This window comes from Parasteatoda tepidariorum, chromosome 5 (genome assembly GCF_982258835.1).
Source record: "Parasteatoda tepidariorum strain Cologne lab strain chromosome 5, Ptep-v5.0, whole genome shotgun sequence".
Classification (NCBI taxonomy): domain Eukaryota; kingdom Metazoa; phylum Arthropoda; class Arachnida; order Araneae; family Theridiidae; genus Parasteatoda; species Parasteatoda tepidariorum.
Genome location: NC_141759.1, coordinates 41,961,967 through 41,966,966, shown reverse-complemented (window position 1 = coordinate 41,966,966; position 5,000 = coordinate 41,961,967). Strand labels below are relative to the sequence as shown.

Below are 5,000 nucleotides of genomic sequence, written 5' to 3'. Positions count from 1 at the left end.
AAAAAATGGTTTCTAATAATCTTGAAATTAAAATTTTTACTTCAAACAACAATTCCGTTATGAATAGCTGATAAATTTGTCCAATATATCTGCAAAAAGAATAGTTAGTTAAATGGATTGACTGTGAAATCATTTTGATGATTACTAATCAGATAGGAAAAGTAGCACTCAGAAGACGATGGCTTTGTCTTCAATAAGAATGCAGTTTTTAATGCAACAAAGCTTAGTTTGGAGTTCAATTGTTTTTCATGTAGTATTATAGCACTAACATGTTGCTAGAGGAAAAGTAGACATGCAGTCATGGCCGAGCGGTTAAGGCGATGGACTAGAAATCCATTGGGATCTTCCCGCGTAGGTTCGAATCCTGCCGACTGCGAATGACAATCAGCTGATTCTAAATTTTTATTTAATTTTCATTCTAGTTTCGCCCATCTTAAATGAACAGAAATAAGAAAATGCTGAGCAGTCGTGGTCGAGTGGTTAAGGCGATGGACTTGAAATCCATTGGGATATTCCCGCGTAGGTTCGAAACCTACCGGCTGCGTTAAATTTTAAATCTTAGGCGGCAGCTTACATATAAGTTTTAGTGACAAAGAAATAACTTTCACTAAAAATGAAATTAAAAAAATACAATGGTACTATTAATTTAGTTACAAAGAAAAGTAAGCTCTTTCAGTTACTTTTCAAAAAATGGTTTCTAATAATCTTGAAATTAAAATTTTTACTTCAAACAACAATTCCGTTATGAATAGCTGATAAATTTGTCCAATATATCTGCAAAAAGAAAAGTTAGTTAAATGGATTGACTGTGAAATCATTTTGATGATTACTAATCAGATAGGAAAAGTAGCACTCAGAAGACGATGGCTTTGTCTTCAATAAGAATGCAGTTTTTAATGCAACAAAGCTTAGTTTGGAGTTCAATTGTTTTTCATGTAGTATTATAGCACTAACATGTTGCTAGAGGAAAAGTAGACAAGCAGTCGTGGCCGAGTGGTTAAGGCGATGGACTAGAAATCCATTGGGATCTTCCCGCGTAGGTTCGAATCCTACCGAGTGCGAATGACAATCAGCTGATTCTAATTTTTTATTTAATTTTCATTCTGGTTTCGCCCATCTTAAATGAACAGATATAAGGAAATGATGAGCAGTCGTGGCCGAGTGGTTAAGGCGATGGACTTGAAATCCATTGGGATATTCCCGCGTAGGTTCGAATCCTACCGGCTGCGTTAAATTTTAAATCTTAGGCGGCAGCTTACATATAAGTTTTAGTGACAAAGGAATAACTTTCACTAAAAATGAAATTAAAAAAATACATTGGTACTATTAATTTAGTTACAAAGAAAAGTAAGCTCTTTCAGTTACTTTTCAAAAAATGGTTTCTAATAATCTTGAAATTAAAATTTTTACTTCAAACAACAATTCCGTTATGAATAGCTGATAAATTTGTCCAATATATCTGCAAAAAGAAAAGTTAGTTAAATGGATTGACTGTGAAATCATTTTGATGATTACTAATCAGATAGGAAAAGTAGCACTCAGAAGACGATGGCTTTGTCTTCAATAAGAATGCAGTTTTTAATGCAACAAAGCTTAGTTTGGAGTTCAATTGTTTTTCATGTAGTATTATAGCACTAACATGTTGCTAGAGGAAAAGTAGACATGCAGTCGTGGCCGAGCGGTTAAGGCGATGGACTAGAAATCCATTGGGATCTTCCCGCGTAGGTTCGAATCCTGCCGACTGCGAATGACAATCAGCTGATTCTAAATTTTTATTTAATTTTCATTCTAGTTTCGCCCATCTTAAATGAACAGATATAAGAAAATGCTGAGCAGTCGTGGCCGAGTGGTTAAGGCGATGGACTTGAAATCCATTGGGATATTCCCGCGTAGGTTCGAATCCTACCGGCTGCGTTAAATTTTAAATCTTAGGCGGTAGCTTACATATAAGTTTTAATGACAAAGAAATAACTTTCACTAAAAATGAAATAAAAAAAATACATTGGTACTATTAATTGAGTTACAAAGAAAAGTAAGCTCTTTTAGTTACTTTTCAAAAAATGGTTTCTAATAATCTTGAAATTAAAATTTTTACTTCAAACAACAATTCCGTTATGAATAGCTCATAAATTTGATCAATATGTCTGCAAAAATAAAATTTTGTTAAATGGATTGACTGAGAAATCATTTTGATCATTACTAATCAGATAGGAAAAGTAGCACTCAGAAGACGATGGCTTTGTCTTCAATAAGAATGCAGTTTTTAATGCAACAAAGCTTAGTTTGGAGTTCAATTGTTTTTCATGTAGTATTATAGCACTAACAAGTTGCTAGAGGAAAAGTAGACATGCAGTCGTGGCCGAGCGGTTAAGGCGATGGACTAGAAATCCATTGGGATCTTCCCGCGTAGGTTTGAATCCTACCGACTGCGAATGACAATCTGCTGATTCTAAATTTTTATTTAATTTTCATTCTAGTTTCGCCCATCTTAAATGAACAGATATAAGACAATTCTGAGCAGTCGTGGCCGAGTGGTTAAGGCGATGGACTTGAAATCCATTGGGATCTTCCCGCGTAGGTTCGAATCCTACCGAGTGCGAATGACAATCAGCTGATTCTAATTTTTTATTTAATTTTCATTCTGGTTTCGCCCATCTTAAATGAACAGATATAAGGAAATGAGGAGCAGTCGTGGCCGAGTGGTTAAGGCGATGGACTTGAAATCCATTGGGATATTCCCGCGTAGGTTCGAATCCTACCGGCTGCGTTAAATTTTAAATCTTAGGAAGTTGCTTACATATAAGTTTTTGTGACAAAAAAATAACTTTCACGAAAAATGAAATAAAAAAAAGTACATTGGTACTATTAATTGAGTTACAAAGAAAAGTAAGCTATTTTAGTAACTTTTCAAAAAATGGTTTTTAATAATCATGAAATTAAAATTTTTACTTCAAACAACAATTCCGTTACGAATAGCTCATAAATTTGTCAAATATATCTGCAAAAAGAAAAGTTTGTTAAATGGATTGACTGAGAAATCATTTTGATGATTACTAATCAGATAGGAAAAGTAGAACTCTGACGACGATGACTTTGTCTTCAATAAGAATGCAGTTTTTAATGCAACAAAGCTTAGTTCGGAGTTCAATTGTTTTTCATGTAGTATTTGAGGACTAACATGCTGCTAGAGGAAAAGTAGACAAGCAGTCGTGGCAGAGTGGTTAAGGCGATGGACTAGAAATCCATTGGGATCTTCCAGCGTAGGTTCGAATCCTACCGAGTGCGAATGACAATCAGCTGATTCAAATTTTTTATTTAATTTTCATTCTGGTTTCGCCCATCTTAAATGAACAGATATAAGGAAATGATGAGCAGTCGTGGCCGAGTGGTTAAGGCGATGGACTTGAAATCCATTGGGATATTCCCGCGTAGGTTCGAATCCAACCGGCTGCGTTAAATTTTAAATCTTAGGCGGCAGCTTACATATAAGTTTTAGTGACAAAGGAATAACTTTCACTAAAAATGAAATTAAAAAAATACATTGGTACTATTAATTTAGTTACAAAGAAAAGTAAGCTCTTTCAGTTACTATTCAAAAAATGGTTTCTAATAATCTTGAAATTAAAATTTTTACTTCAAACAACAATTCCGTTATGAATAGCTGATAAATTTGTCCAATATATCTGCAAAAAGAAAAGTTAGTTAAATGGATTGACTGTGAAATCATTTTGATGATTACTAATCAGATAGGAAAAGTAGTACTCAGAAGACGATGGCTTTGTCTTCAATAAGAATGCAGTTTTTAATGCAACAAAGCTTAGTTCGGAGTTCAATTGTTTTTCATGTAGTATTTGAGGACTAACATGCTGCTAGAGGAAAAGTAGACAAGCAGTCATGGCCGAGTGGTTAAGGCGATGGACTAGAAATCCATTGGGATCTTCCCGCGTAGGTTCGAATCCTACCGAGTGCGAATGACAATCAGCTGATTCTAATTTTTTATTTAATTTTCATTCTGGTTTCGTCCATCTTAAATGAACAGATATAAGAAAATGCTGAGCAGTCGTGGCCGAGTGGTTAAGGCGATGGACTTGAAATCCATTGGGATATTCCCGCGTAGGTTCGAATCCTACAGGCTGCGTTAAATTTTAAATCTTAGGCGGTAGCTTACATATAAGTTTTAGTGACAAAGAAATAACTTTCACTAAAAATGAAATAAAAAAAATACATTGGTACTATTAATTGAGTTACAAAGAAAAGTAAGCTCTTTCAGTTACTTTTCAAAAAATGGTTTCTAATAATCTTGAAATTAAAATTTTTACTTCAAACAACAATTCCGTTATGAATAGCTGATAAATTTGTCCAATATATCTGCAAAAAGAAAAGTTAGTTAAATGGATTGACTGTGAAATCATTTTGATGATTACTAATCAGATAGGAAAAGTAGCACTCAGAAGACGATGGCTTTGTCTTCAATAAGAATGCAGTTTTTAATGCAACAAAGCTTAGTTTGGAGTTCAATTGTTTTTCATGTAGTATTATAGCACTAACATGTTGCTAGAGGAAAAGTAGACAAGCAGTCGTGGCCGAGTGGTTAAGGCGATGGACTAGAAATCCATTGGGATCTTCCCGCGTAGGTTCGAATCCTACCGAGTGCGAATGACAATCAGCTGATTCTAATTTTTTATTTAATTTTCATTCTGGTTTCGCCCATCTTAAATGAACAGATATAAGGAAATGATGAGCAGTCGTGGCCGAGTGGTTAAGGCGATGGACTTGAAATCCATTGGGATATTCCCGCGTAGGTTCGAATCCTACCGGCTGCGTTAAATTTTAAATCTTAGGCGGCAGCTTACATATAAGTTTTAGTGACAAAGGAATAACTTTCACTAAAAATGAAATTAAAAAAATACATTGGTACTATTAATTTAGTTACAAAGAAAAGTAAGCTCTTTCAGTTACTTTTCAAAAAATGGTTTCTAATAATCTTGAAATTAAAATTT

At 34.3% G+C, this 5,000-nt stretch overlaps 15 non-coding genes across 15 annotated transcripts; all 15 read left to right on the top strand.

Annotated features, from left to right (window-relative positions):
• Positions 1-294: 294 nt before the first annotated feature.
• On the top strand, positions 295-376 carry TRNAS-AGA (transfer RNA serine (anticodon AGA)). The gene has a single exon. It is a non-coding gene; the product is annotated as a tRNA-Ser (tRNA).
• Positions 377-462: 86 nt separating this feature from the next.
• TRNAS-UGA (transfer RNA serine (anticodon UGA)) lies at positions 463-544 on the top strand. The gene has a single exon. It is a non-coding gene; the product is annotated as a tRNA-Ser (tRNA).
• Positions 545-979: 435 nt separating this feature from the next.
• Positions 980-1,061, top strand: TRNAS-AGA (transfer RNA serine (anticodon AGA)). Its single transcript has one exon. It is a non-coding gene; the product is annotated as a tRNA-Ser (tRNA).
• An 86-nt stretch (positions 1,062-1,147) lies between these two features.
• Positions 1,148-1,229, top strand: TRNAS-UGA (transfer RNA serine (anticodon UGA)). The gene has a single exon. It is a non-coding gene; the product is annotated as a tRNA-Ser (tRNA).
• Positions 1,230-1,664: 435 nt separating this feature from the next.
• TRNAS-AGA (transfer RNA serine (anticodon AGA)) lies at positions 1,665-1,746 on the top strand. The gene has a single exon. It is a non-coding gene; the product is annotated as a tRNA-Ser (tRNA).
• An 86-nt stretch (positions 1,747-1,832) lies between these two features.
• On the top strand, positions 1,833-1,914 carry TRNAS-UGA (transfer RNA serine (anticodon UGA)). The gene has a single exon. It is a non-coding gene; the product is annotated as a tRNA-Ser (tRNA).
• A 435-nt stretch (positions 1,915-2,349) lies between these two features.
• TRNAS-AGA (transfer RNA serine (anticodon AGA)) lies at positions 2,350-2,431 on the top strand. Its single transcript has one exon. It is a non-coding gene; the product is annotated as a tRNA-Ser (tRNA).
• Positions 2,432-2,517: 86 nt separating this feature from the next.
• On the top strand, positions 2,518-2,599 carry TRNAS-UGA (transfer RNA serine (anticodon UGA)). Its single transcript has one exon. It is a non-coding gene; the product is annotated as a tRNA-Ser (tRNA).
• Positions 2,600-2,685: 86 nt separating this feature from the next.
• Positions 2,686-2,767, top strand: TRNAS-UGA (transfer RNA serine (anticodon UGA)). The gene has a single exon. It is a non-coding gene; the product is annotated as a tRNA-Ser (tRNA).
• Positions 2,768-3,203: 436 nt separating this feature from the next.
• Positions 3,204-3,285, top strand: TRNAS-AGA (transfer RNA serine (anticodon AGA)). The gene has a single exon. It is a non-coding gene; the product is annotated as a tRNA-Ser (tRNA).
• An 86-nt stretch (positions 3,286-3,371) lies between these two features.
• On the top strand, positions 3,372-3,453 carry TRNAS-UGA (transfer RNA serine (anticodon UGA)). Its single transcript has one exon. It is a non-coding gene; the product is annotated as a tRNA-Ser (tRNA).
• Positions 3,454-3,888: 435 nt separating this feature from the next.
• On the top strand, positions 3,889-3,970 carry TRNAS-AGA (transfer RNA serine (anticodon AGA)). Its single transcript has one exon. It is a non-coding gene; the product is annotated as a tRNA-Ser (tRNA).
• An 86-nt stretch (positions 3,971-4,056) lies between these two features.
• Positions 4,057-4,138, top strand: TRNAS-UGA (transfer RNA serine (anticodon UGA)). The gene has a single exon. It is a non-coding gene; the product is annotated as a tRNA-Ser (tRNA).
• A 435-nt stretch (positions 4,139-4,573) lies between these two features.
• Positions 4,574-4,655, top strand: TRNAS-AGA (transfer RNA serine (anticodon AGA)). Its single transcript has one exon. It is a non-coding gene; the product is annotated as a tRNA-Ser (tRNA).
• Positions 4,656-4,741: 86 nt separating this feature from the next.
• Positions 4,742-4,823, top strand: TRNAS-UGA (transfer RNA serine (anticodon UGA)). The gene has a single exon. It is a non-coding gene; the product is annotated as a tRNA-Ser (tRNA).
• The last annotated feature ends 177 nt before the right edge of the window (positions 4,824-5,000 follow it).